This window comes from Panicum virgatum, unplaced genomic scaffold (assembly GCF_016808335.1).
Source record: "Panicum virgatum strain AP13 unplaced genomic scaffold, P.virgatum_v5 scaffold_5120, whole genome shotgun sequence".
Classification (NCBI taxonomy): domain Eukaryota; kingdom Viridiplantae; phylum Streptophyta; class Magnoliopsida; order Poales; family Poaceae; genus Panicum; species Panicum virgatum.
The window spans coordinates 41,309-53,906 of NW_024376473.1; the positions used below are offsets into that span (position 1 = coordinate 41,309).

At 48.3% G+C, this 12,598-nt stretch overlaps 1 non-coding gene across 1 annotated transcript; it reads left to right on the forward strand.

Moving 5' to 3' along the window:
• Positions 1–5,296: 5,296 nt before the first annotated feature.
• LOC120694349 lies at positions 5,297–5,404 on the forward strand. The gene has a single exon (XR_005683450.1). It is a non-coding gene; the product is annotated as a small nucleolar RNA R71 (small nucleolar RNA).
• The last annotated feature ends 7,194 nt before the right edge of the window (positions 5,405–12,598 follow it).

The following is a 12,598-nucleotide window of genomic DNA, read 5'->3' on the forward strand; positions in this document are numbered from 1 at the left end:
ACTCACCTCTCTTGCATTCCTTGCATAGTCTTTAGGCTTAGTGGAGTTTAGAAGGAGTCTAGGAGTCTTCGAGTCGCCGGTGTTGCTCGAGAGTCTGGTATGGGTTCATCTCTAGCTCTCTCTTGTAATATTCAGTCGTTTGTATAGAATTAGACTATGGTTACCGATATCTGCTTGAAGTATATTCTGAGTTGTCGGTTATATGCTTCTTGTCATGGTTGCATTATTATTCAATGATCTCATTGCATAATTGCCCTGTGCTGATGATAGTTAGTCTTTCATTCTTAGAACTCTATCAACTGTTCCAGTATTCGTATGATTGCTCTAGTGTGATGTCTGTCCATTCGGAGGGTGGGGGCCCCGCGCGGGACATTAGAGTATCCCTTACTAGTGTAGACATGGTGTCTAGATTAGCTAAGAGTTGCTGGATGTCAACTATACCCACGGTTTTGTAGAGGTAGCCGGCAGGTGGTGACAGCCCTGTCCGAGCCTTTTCATAATCCTCCACGTTCAGTATGGGGGGTAGGAGGTACATAAAGTCGCCGGGGGTGTACGGGCTCCTCCCGTTACTTCGATAGCGATCTCCCTGTTGTGTAGTTTAATCTCTGACAAGCTAACTAATGAGAAAGTGTAGATATAGCTAGCCTAGCATAGCTAACTCGAGCTCTGACTTTTACCTTGCTCCCGGCCTAAAGTATTCTTTATTCTTTTATTCAAGAGAGTAGTCGTGTGTGTGTCACACTACCTCCTACCATGTTATTATCTTACCCCTGTTTATGCATGAGAATATCCAATCTAAATAAAGCTCACTAACTAATCTATATACTCTCTCACTCATCGCCTTCCCTACAGAAATATAAATGGCACCCCGGTATACTCCCGGGTAAAATGCTACAGCGGTATTCCGTGCGCTTGCGGATTTATTCGTTGTTGTTGTTGTTGTTTCCTCCTCATCGACGTTGTTTCTCCTGCTGGTACGGCAAGGTACGGCTGGGACTACTGATAGTCCAGCCCAAGGTGGATGAAGACGCTCAAGATGTCGTACTGCAGAGCGGAGGTCAACCCCTAGCTCTCCTGAGTGAGCTTGGTGTTGTGCGCCATCGTGTCCTGCATCTCCTGCTGCTGCGTCCCAAGCATGCTGATGCGGTTCGAAAGGTCGCAATGCCTCCGAAGGATCGGGTCCTCATACCAGTGGACCATAGGACGAATGCATACCTGCGGGGTAGTACGGTCCTTGTCCATCGACGAATCTGCTATTGCCGACCTGGTACGAGTCATAGTTGTAGTGCCCGTACGCCTCCTCGAAGCTCATGTTCTCCGTGGACGGCCCCGGCTGGGCCGAGGCGCGTCGCGAAGGACCTACTTCGGCTTGCCCGTGCCATGTCCTGCTCCTCGTCTATGGACCTGCAACACTCCGTTGTGTGGGTTCTCTTTTCTCCATCTGCAATGTCAAGCTCTTCACCGCGTAGAGAGAGAGTCTCGGGCATGGAAGCTCGATCTCCCTATCGTACCCGGGGTAACACATAAAGATAGAATTTCCTGGCCCCTCCCGCATCATGTGCCCTTGCACAAAATGCTCAAGACCGACCTCGTATCTGTACGTCTCCATCTCAGGCAAGAAGGTGACTTTGGCGCCCTCCATCGCTTTGACATACCTCGCCACACGGGTGACCAGTGGGGTTATGTCGATGGGGCCTTTGCCGTAATCATCTTCTGCCAATGAGCAAGCATGCTTCGGAACGGGCGAGAAGCGAATCTTGTTCGCCATAGTGTAGAGACACTGCAACTCAGGTGAGCTGCAGAGGTGAAGGTCTGTGCAGGAGTGCACAACCATGGTGAGCCACTTTTGCAAGAAACCTCAGAGTAGGATTATGAATTGAAACTATGCTGTTTTTACTACTCACGGTGTTCATTAGAAATTTCACTCCACCAAGAGCTGCGATCATACTGATAGCGCTCAACTAGTGTGTTGGGGGTCGAAGATGCATCTTTTATTAAAGCCCAAAGCAACACTAAATTGTTGGAGAGTCATTTCAATTGTTCGTTGAAGAACCAAAGTAAACTTTAGTTTCAGTGCTTATTTCTTCAACGGTAAGAGACATAAGAAATTCCATGGTCAAGAGGTACGAACCTGGCTCGACGATGTCGGCAAAGTTCTCCCATCCGACGGCGGTGAAGGCTTGGTTCATGTCTGCAAAAGCCCGTCGAGATGAGGAAGTGGGTTTCAAACCTCTTGGCATGGGCATAGGTCTGCCTCTTCAGTAGCTCGAGCGCTTGCCGCTCGTAATCGTTCTTGTAGACGATCTGCTCGACCATTGTCAAGATCCTGATGTGGAAGCGGCTGCGTGGGACTGCGGGAATTTCTTTCTTCTTCCTGGGATACATGCGAGCGGTGACCGGAGTCGACAGACATGTTGTCCCGAGAAGAAGAGGAACTCCGCGAGCTTCTCGACCTTCTCGAGAACGCCTTCTTGACCTTCTCTTTTGCTCGGGTGATTATGATGCCTACAAAGGTTAGCACGAGCAATACCCGAAGGAAAACAAGAAGTTAAGAGGAGGGTTAGCGTTAGTCATTAGTCGTTAGGTGGTAGTCATTCTTGCGGGCGTTAAACCACCATCAAACATTCAACGTTCAGCACGCCATGAATTTATACGAAGGGAAAATATTTTTGTGTTTTCTGGTTTATGAACTTCACTAATTACTACTCAAATTTTTGTTTTTAGGCGAGCTAGCACTTGCGTTCTTCTCCTAATCAACTCAAAAGAGCTCAATTAGGCCAAGAAACTCAAGGAAGGGAGAGGAGATTAAGGAGCTCGGGTTGGATCATGATACCTAAGCTTATGGTGGCACCGAAGATCGTCGGGCTCGGTGGCTTTTTATAGCTGCGCGCAGAGGCTAGGCCGGCAGACCTGGGGTAGGCCGGTCGGCCCCCTGAGCGGTGCCCAGGTTTGCTCCACATCGAGGCTCTAGTGCTTAGGCTCGTGATTATTGCTGCCCCCGTCGGTTGTGATGGGACTTGGACAGAGGAGAGGAGCCGGCCGGCCTCCCTGGGGCCGCTCGGCCTACCATCGGCACGATGGGTGCTGCCCCCATTTGTCCCTTGCTTCATGCTTGATCAAAGTCTCTGCTTCCTGCTGTTTCCGGCAAATGCAAAGAGGTGGGCCAGCCGGCCTAGGTGGGGCCAGCCGGCCTAGAGCTCAGCCAAAAATTTTCAAAATTTTTTGTGAAGTTCTACTGATGCAAAATTTACAACTTTAACGTGGGTTCGTTGAAATTCTAACATGATTATGCAAGCTGAAAAGAAAATTATGCAAGGAAATTAAACTATCCTATATGCAATGCAAATGATGGATAAGTACCACGTACCTCATGCGAGGGCTCGGGTTTTGAGTCCGGAGCCGGACTCTCCATTCCTTCAGTTCGTTTGTCATCGCCGGATGGAGTCTGGGCAACGACACCTTCTTTCGCCACACTTTTCATGGGTGTGGGTTGCGCTTCGACCTTTACTTCCTTTGATGCCAGAAATTTCTTATGCTGGATTCGACGTTTGGCATTCTCCTGATTGTGAAGCTTGATTTGCATCGCTTCCTCTTGAAGTCGTAGCTCCTCCTGAATCCGCAGGTTCTCCACGAATGCAATGAGGGCTTCAATGTTCGGAAGCGAGGGTTTCTTTGTCTCTTTCTCGGGTTTCTTCTTCCTTCAGACCTCTTTGACTTGGTTGCATTGTTCGACCTTCGGCTTGAAGGCGAACTTCTCCTGCTGGCCGTTGATGTTGAGCTGGATTTCTCCGGCCCCGACATCGATGTGGGCGTTTGCTGTGCTCAAGAACGGCCTGCCCAAGATGAGCGGCTTCTTGGTGTCGACTTCCATGTCGATCACGACGAAGTCGACGGGAATAAAGAAATTCCGGATTTTTATCGGGATATTCTCTGCTATTCCCGCGGGATAGCGGACCATTTGATCCGGTAGCTGCAAACACATGGCAGTAGGGGCAAGTGCATGATGGTTGAGTTATCGTAAACTAGCTTTGGCATGACACTGATGCTTGCTTCCAAGTCGCAGAGGGCATTGGAGAAATGTTGAGCCCCAATCGAGCAAGTGATGGTGGGGCAGCCTGGGTCTTTCTTCTTCGCCAGGAGAGGATCGAGTATAGCAGCGCTACACTCTTCCGTTAACTGCACTACCTCAGTGGTGGGCAGCGTCCACTTGTTTCCAAGAATATCTTTGATATACTTGGCATACGTGGGTACCTGCATAGCGTCAAGAAGTGGTATATTGACATATAACTTCTTGATTACCTCGACGAACTTGCCGAATTGTTCGTCGGCCACTGGCTTCCTTATCCGCTCCGGAAATGGTAAGGTAGTTGTGTCGTGAGAGTCCCGTGAAGTTCTCGGGGGTTCCACGGGGTCTTCCTAGGTAGCAGGTGTGTTGGAGTTGACGGCCTCCTCCAGCTCTTCATCTTCAACATCGATACCGCTAGCGGTTACGGTCTTCCGCTGCTTTCCTGCATCGTTTGGGAAAGGTGGCTCTTGTGTGGACTTACCACCACACGTGGTCACAGCACTAACATTCTCTTTTGAGGGTACTTCCGGTTGCCTGGGCAGTTTCCCCGCGTTAGTGTTAGGACATGAAGATGCAAGCTGAGCTACTTGGGTTTCTATCATTTTATTGAAGCTCAGTTGATTTTTAATAACAGAATTAAATCCCTCTAGTTGTGCAGCCATAGATTCTAAAATCTTGTCATTAGCAAGGAATTTCCTACTAATGTTATCATTGATTTGTTTCTGGCCGTACACTAGGTCTTTTAATGTGGGCTGAAAACTGTTATTGAAATTCATACCTTATTGTTGACCGAAGGGGAGGTTGGGCTTGGAGTTCCAACCCTACTGAGGACAAAATCCTGAGTTGGGTTTGTTGTTTCTCCCAACGAAGTTTGCATCCTCTTGAGTTAAGGGGCACGAAGTGCCCGAGTGCCCAGTCTCGCCACATGTTTCGCAAGTCATACGAGACTCCGAAACTTAGTTAACCTCCTGATGCGGAGATTCCAGCTTCTTCATCAGAAGTTCCAACTTGGCAGCTAACATGTTGACTGTGTCGATCTGATGCACGCCCCTGGGACGGGCTGGCTGCCTTTCTCCTTTCCAACTTTGGTTGGAAGCTATCTTGTCAATCAGCGCCTTTGCTCCTGCGACGTCGAGGGAAAGGAAGGAACCACCCACAGCTGCGTCAACATGGTCATGGGCTTGCTGATTCAGGCCATGGAAGAAGTTCTGAATGATCATCCATTCTTCTATGCCGTGGTGTGGGCATGCTTGTATGTACTCCTGGAGACGCTCCCAGACTTCCGGGATGGTCTCATCTGGCAACTGCTAGATTCCGGTGATCCTATTCCGGAGGCATTGGTCTTGTCCACTGGAAAGTACTTGGCAAGGAATGCATTTGAACAAGCTTCCCATGTCGTGAAAGCTTCCTTGTTGGAGTAGAACCACATCTTGGCCTTCCCGAGCAGTGAGAACGGGAACAGGCGGAGACGGACGTCATCCAGAGTAGTTCCTCTGGGGTTGATGGTGTTACTCACCTCCAGGATGTTTTGGAGATGGGCATTGGCATCCTCGGATGCCTTTCCGCAGAACAGACTTGCTTGGACCATGTTCACGAGTCCAGTCTTCAGCTCAAAGCCATCATTGCCGGCTTGGTTGACATTCAGTCCAGTAGGAATGTGGCTGCTGGACGAGGCAGAGAACTGACGAAGAGTCTTTGCCATGGATGAGGATGCTGAAGTAGACGGTGAACTGATAGGCCAAGTGAGTCTCTTCTAAGATGGGACAATGCGGCATCTCACGTTTCTCCCAAATCGTTCTGGATTTGGGTGGAAGTTACTTGGTAGGTCAAAACCGGTCATGCACTGCTCTACATCGATCAAAAGATGGAGAGAGCAATGGTAAGCTCGCTAGGGTTAGCGACGACAAACTAATATAGTTTATCAAACTATCTACGATATCTTTAGCCAATTGCTTCCCCAGCAACGGCGCCAGAAATGCTTGTTGGCGTTTCTTATGCCCGATTAGAATAGATATTCTGCAAGCGCACAGAATCACCGCTGTAGCACTTCACCTTGGAGTATTCCAGGGTATCGTATTTATCCTCAGGGAAGCACTATGGTAAAGAGTATTGTAAATTGAATGATAATCGTACTAGCTTTATAGACCGACTGACTAGGCAGGGGTAAGCCAGATAGGTAGTGAGATAAATGGCCAGGCAATGACCGAGTGACACACGGAGATTCTAAACCTTAGAGAGGTAGAGCTGGGAGGATGACGAGTGAGATAAGACACCTGATACACTTCTGAACTATCGAGCTAGCCTCTCTAGATCAGACTAAGCACCTAACTAGTTCTCGGGAAAGCAGAGCTTACTTCGGCGGCTGGAAGAGGAAGGACTTCAGAAAGGGATGAGAGGGGAGTCCAACGTCAACCTGCACTACTGCTATGAAAACAACCGAACGTGGTGGACTACAAAGGACGGATAGGGCTGTCACCACCTACCGACTACCACAACGGTTTCGTGGGGTGGAACACACTTTCTAAATAACACCAAGGTCAGACACCACGTCTGCACTCGGTGTTAGGATTTCTCTCGAGGCCTTCGAGAGAAATCCCCCTCAACCTAGAGCACTAACTTGAGATACTCTAGTCCGGGCGAGAAAACCCATAAGGTAGATTCTCGATTACTAAGAGAGATAACATAGCCTAAGTTAAAGGACAACATCCATGCTCAAGCTGAACCTCAGACTTGAGTAAATAAAAGAGTACGGAAAGTAAAGCTGAACTCGAAAAAGTGAAGAAGATAACTTATATTAATAAAATCAAAAGAAAGATACAAGAGCTATACCAGACTTCCGATGACTCTGGAGTCCCGAGCAAGCTCGACTTGACTCTAACTCCCAAGCTACTAACCTACTCTAGAAAGTGCAAGTGGAAAAGAAGAGCTCCAAATGGTGTGTGTCTTGAGTGAGGGATGGTGCCTCCTTTTATAGCCTCCTGAGGTCGGTACTGACGGTTACTGCAGGTAGCGTCGGTTGAAAGCAGGTATGGCGGTTATGCTTAGCTTCCACACCAAGTCCCAGCTAGAGAGGCTTCCAAGTGGGGGCCGGCCAGCCTTCCCTAGGCCGGCCGGCCTGGGGGTGCCGCCACGTGGCCGCCGCCTTTCGGACAACGGCTCTGATCAGCTCCTGGAGTCGGTTGACAGTTGGGTTTGTGCCGGCATTGTAGTTCATAGGCCGGCTGGCCTAGGGGAGAAAAGCCGGCCTCCCTCTGGCCCATCTCAGCCTCCAACTTGGCCGAGGCTCTGCACTTATCTTGTGTAGTCTCCAGGGAAGTGGGTTCTCGGAATTCTTGTGGTCTTGGGCTATCTTGTGGACCTTTGGATGAGTGTTGAGGCCTTTTGGTGTTTCCAATTGAATCAAGACTTAACCCTAGACGTAGGGCCTCTTGATTGTGCCACATTGCCACTGGTTCAAAGTCGAGGAGTGTCTTTGGAGGTGCCAGGCCGGCCGGCCTAGGAGAGGCCGGTCGGCCTGGGTTTTTGCCCAAATTTGCCCATTTTATGTACATTTGTTCCTGAAAGCAAAACTCATCCAAAACTCATGGAACTCGTTAGAATTAAACAAAATATGAATGGAACATAGTGCAAAGCTCATGTTATTTCCGAGAAGTTGACGGCTTAGAATGTGAATTTATGGCCATCAACACCCGGTATGTCCCAAAACACCTTACGATGGAAGCTATTCCCGTTCTCTCTGACGGGAGAAGCCAAATTTTGGTACAACCAGACGGCAAGGAGAGTTGGAGGAGATTGGATACAACTGAAGGATGAATTTTGCTTGTTCTTTTATCCCATCTCCAAAGTGGTTCCCCATCGGAAACAGCTCCTATCATTCGAGCAAGGCGATGAATCACTTAGAGTAGCCTGGGCTAGATTCATGCATTAGTAGACTCCGGGCCACCACGTCATATGCCGGAGGAAATACTTATGCAGCACTTCTTATATGGCCTTAAATCGGAAAGCGCACATTTCGTGAATGTGGCTTCCGAGGGACCTGTCATGTACAAGACTGTGGCTGAAGTCAGAACTCTCCTAGAGAAGGTTCTGAACAGCACTGCATACACCGGTATTTATGACGAGCCACCAGAGCCTTTAGAACAGCCTAGCGAGACACAGCAACTTCGAATCCTCTCGGCCACATCCTCTCCACCTCCACCACACATAGAGGAAGTAACCGAACCATCAAAGTCCTCAGATCATGAGCCTTCATCGAGGATATGCCTATGTTCATACCCGACCTCTTCACGGAGGAAGAGTATTTGGAACTCGGCAATGCGACAAGCATGCCGAAGGAACATAAGTGCATTTGCTCAAAATCTGAGGCATTCATTCCCGAAATTTCGTCGCAGATAGAGGGTCTTTCTGCGATTATAAGTAAGGAATAGACAGAGGAAGCCGAGGCCAACAATAGTGTCATTCAGATCTACTCTAGAATGCTCCTCCACACTATTGGGGACGCTGAACCACAAGAAACCTTTTACGAACCGAAGGTCGGAGTGAACGTGATGTCCAAAACCTTGGCAGATCACATTTCATCTGAGCCCCTGACCTCTTCTTGTAAGCACCTGAAATGGATCGACGGCCAGATCGTGGAAAGTCAGGGAATTCTCCATGCTATGTCCCTAAAGATGGGACGTAACAAGGTTTCCCTGGACTTCCACATCTTTGATATCCTGGAAGGTGAGGAGTTCGTCTTGATTGGTCAGCCAATAGAGCCCCTTGTCAACCCGAATGGAGACCGAGCCATGCTCGAGGTTAAGGTTGGCAAAGAGAAAGTTCCGGTCAGCCTAGTTCGCTCATTCAACACCATTGCTGAGGCTAGGTCGGAGCAAGACCCATTGGAGGATGCAGTGAACATCAGCCGAGAAGAGCTAACTCAACCCATTCTTGAAGAAGATGACTCACACTTCGCCCAAGAGACAGATCCGGCCGGCAAAAGTAAGCTTTACGGAGAGGAGATTCCGCAACCTCCTCTACCTGAGCTGAAGCCGTTGCCTCCTGGTCTGAAGTATGCATTCCTCCAGGACAACAGAGCCACACCAGTTGTCATCAGCGACAAAACTGACAGAGAGTGAAAACTCGGCAGCACGTTGCAGTCTTAGAGAAGTATCGGTCCATCATAGGATACTCTCTCCAAGACTTGAAGGGGATCAGCCCCAATCTTTGCACTCATTGCATTACAATGGAGCCGGAACATAAGCCATCACGAGAACATCAACGGCGGCTTAATGATGCGATGAGGGAGGTAGTCAAGAAATAGGTACTCAAGCTGCTGCACGCGGGCATCATATACCCCGTGCAAGATAGCGAGTGGGTCAGCCCAGTCCAAGTGGTCCCAAAGAAGGGAGGCATGACGGTAGTCTGTAATGAGAGGAACGAGCTCATACCTCAACGGACAGTGACTGGATGAAGAATGTGCATCGATTACCGGATGCTTAACAAGGCAAACCGGAAAGATCACTTCCCTCTTCCCTTCATCGATGAGATGCTTGAACAGTTGGCAAAGCACTCGTACTTTTGTTACCTAATTGAGCACATCATGGAAGTATTCATGGACGACTTTTCCGTCTATGGAAAAGACTTCGCTCAATGCCTTGAGAACTTGGAAAAGGTTCTCAAGAGGTGCCAAGAGACACACCTAGTTCTTAATTGGGAAAAGTGTCACTTTATGGTTAGAGAAGGAATTGTTCTCGGACATAGAGTGTCTGAGCGAGGGATAAAAGTGGATCAGGCGAAAATCGATGTTATCGAACAGTTGCCACCCCCGACTAATGTCAAGGGAGTCAGGAGTTTCCTAGGTCATGCTAGTTTCTACAGGAGGTTCATTAAGGACTTCTCCCGTATAGCCAGACCCTTGACCAACCTGCTGGCAAAGGACGCCACGTTCAAATTTGATGAGGAATGCCTCGTAGCCTTCTATACCCTCAAGAAGGCACTCGTTTCCGCACCCATCATTCAGCCTGATTGGAAACTTCCTTTCGAAATCATGTGCGATGCAAGTGACTACGCCGTAGGGCAGTGCTCGGTCAATTTAGAGACAAGCAACACTATGCTATATCCTACGCAAGTAAGACATTGACCGGACCGCAACTCAACTACGCCACAACGGAAAGGAACTTTTGGCGGTAGTATTCGCCATGGACAAGTTCAGGTCCTACTTGGTCGGTGCTAAGGTGATTGTGTACACAGATCACGCAGCACTAAAGTATCTTCTAACCAAGAAGGACGCGAAGCCATGACTTATCCGTTGGATTCTGCTCCTACAAAAATTTGATCTGGAAATAAGAGACAAGAAAGGAGCTGATAATTGCGTGGCGGACCATCTCTCAAGGATGCAAATACAAGGATCGAACCTCCTGATCAATGATTACTTGAGAGATGACACTCTCCTGAAGGTCACCTCATCCAGTCCATGGTATGCAAACTTAGTAAACTTTATGGTAACTCGATACATACCTCCAGGAGAAGACAAGGAGAAATTGATCCACCTCAGCAGATTTCATTTATGGGATGACCCATATCTATTCAAGGTCTGCGCAGATGGCTTACTCTGCCGTTGTATCCCATTATGTGAGACCCGCAAGATCCTAGAGCGTTGTCACTCACCCTATGGAGGAAATTACGGAGCTTTCCGGACCCATGCAAAAGTTTGGCAAAGTAGATTCTTTTGGCCAAACATGTATGGAGACGCGAAGGAATTCGCGCGACGTTGCCCAAGATGCCAAAAACACGGGAATATCAATTCCCGAGATGCAATGCCCCTAAAGAGTAATCTTCAAGTGGATATCTTCGATGTTTGGGGAGTCGACTTCATGGGTCCTTTCCCAATGTTGGAGCAATGCGAGTAGATCTTGGTGGCTATGGACTACGTGTCCAAATGGGTCGAAGCACTTCCTTGTGTTGCGGCCGACTCAAGGAGCTCCAAGAAAATGTTTCAGGAAATTATATTTCTCGCTTTGGAGTTCCAAGAGTCGATCAGCGATGGAGGCTCACACTTCATCGACAGAACCTTCAGGAAGTGCCTCAGCGAGCTAGGAGTAGACCATCGGGTTGCGACACCATGCCATCCCCAAACAAGTGGTCAGGCAGAGGCATCTAATAAGCAAATCAAGAATATCTTGCAGAAGACGGTCAATGCCATGGGGAAGGGATGGAAAAGCAAACTACCCGAGGCACTATGGGCTTATAGAACGGCTTACAAAACACCGATTGGTATGACACCGTATCAACTAGTCTATGGAAAGAGGCCATTTGCCAGTTGAACTCAAGTATAAGTCCCATTGGGCTATTAAGAGGTGGAACATGGATCTCCAATCAGCCGAAATCAAGAGACAAATCCAGTTGGCTGAGTTGGATGAATAGAGGGAAAAGGCCTACCATAGCTCTAAACTCTATAAAGAGCGAACAAAGAGATGGCACGACAAGCGTATCAAGATCAAACAATTCAAGCCGGGGGATAAGGTACTCCTTTTCAACTCCGTGTTCGCTTGTTCAGTCATGGTAAGCTTAGGAGCAAATGGGAAGGCCCCCTTCTTAGTTTTGAATGCGCTGACCACGGTGCCATAACCCTCCAGGATGATGACGGGAATGTTTTCAAGGCCAATGGCCAGAGATTGAAAATATTCCTTGAGCCCGAAATTCCCGAGCTCGAAGAAGTAGATGTCTACGAGCTTACCGAGATAGAATAATCATCTATGGTCGTCGCCGTACCTAAAACATGCCTTATCTTAGGATAGATCTCTTTCTATTTTCTCTCTCCATTTCTGGACAAACCCACCTACATACCCGAGATAAAGACTAGAGCCATCGGTGGCTGGAGCGGATACGTCTCCGAGAACATGAAAACCAGCTCCGTGTCAGTCAGGGAACACATGGCTTTCCTCAACATGTGGTTAGAGAAGTTCATCTTCTGCGGCAAAACAATAGGCCCAACCAACAACACTCTGAAATGGCCGAAACTCTGGCCAGTGGAATCTAGTACCCCCTTGGCAAGCATCTGCTAGGATCAGTTTACCATCTCCTCCACCAAGTATCGGCCAAATTGAGGGCCGATCAGCCAATCTCCAATCTGGGGGGTCCCTGGTGGTTCATCCAACTATGGCTGAACATGTATATGCACAAGACCATGGGTATCAAACTATCAGAACTATCCTTCCCATCTAAAGAATTTGAAGAAGAGGAAGATCCAATCACCCGCCGTTGCACTTCCTTCGGCGAAGCAGCCATCATGATTACCAATGACTCCAATGTCTTTGGCAAAACTGATTTCTTCAAATGTTTCTACAATGGCTTCATTGAAGACTCTACCATCTGCATACCATGATGACAACAGAGAGTATGATAATCCTTTCAAGTTCAATCTAAACTCTTGGAAGAATGATGAAGAAGCCACAAATATGAGAGAGGCCATATCTCCAAGAATTCTGCCTGCTAACTTCACCTCTAGCAAGAGCGCAATTGGTTATGAATTTTGCTACCCATCAGTTGTAG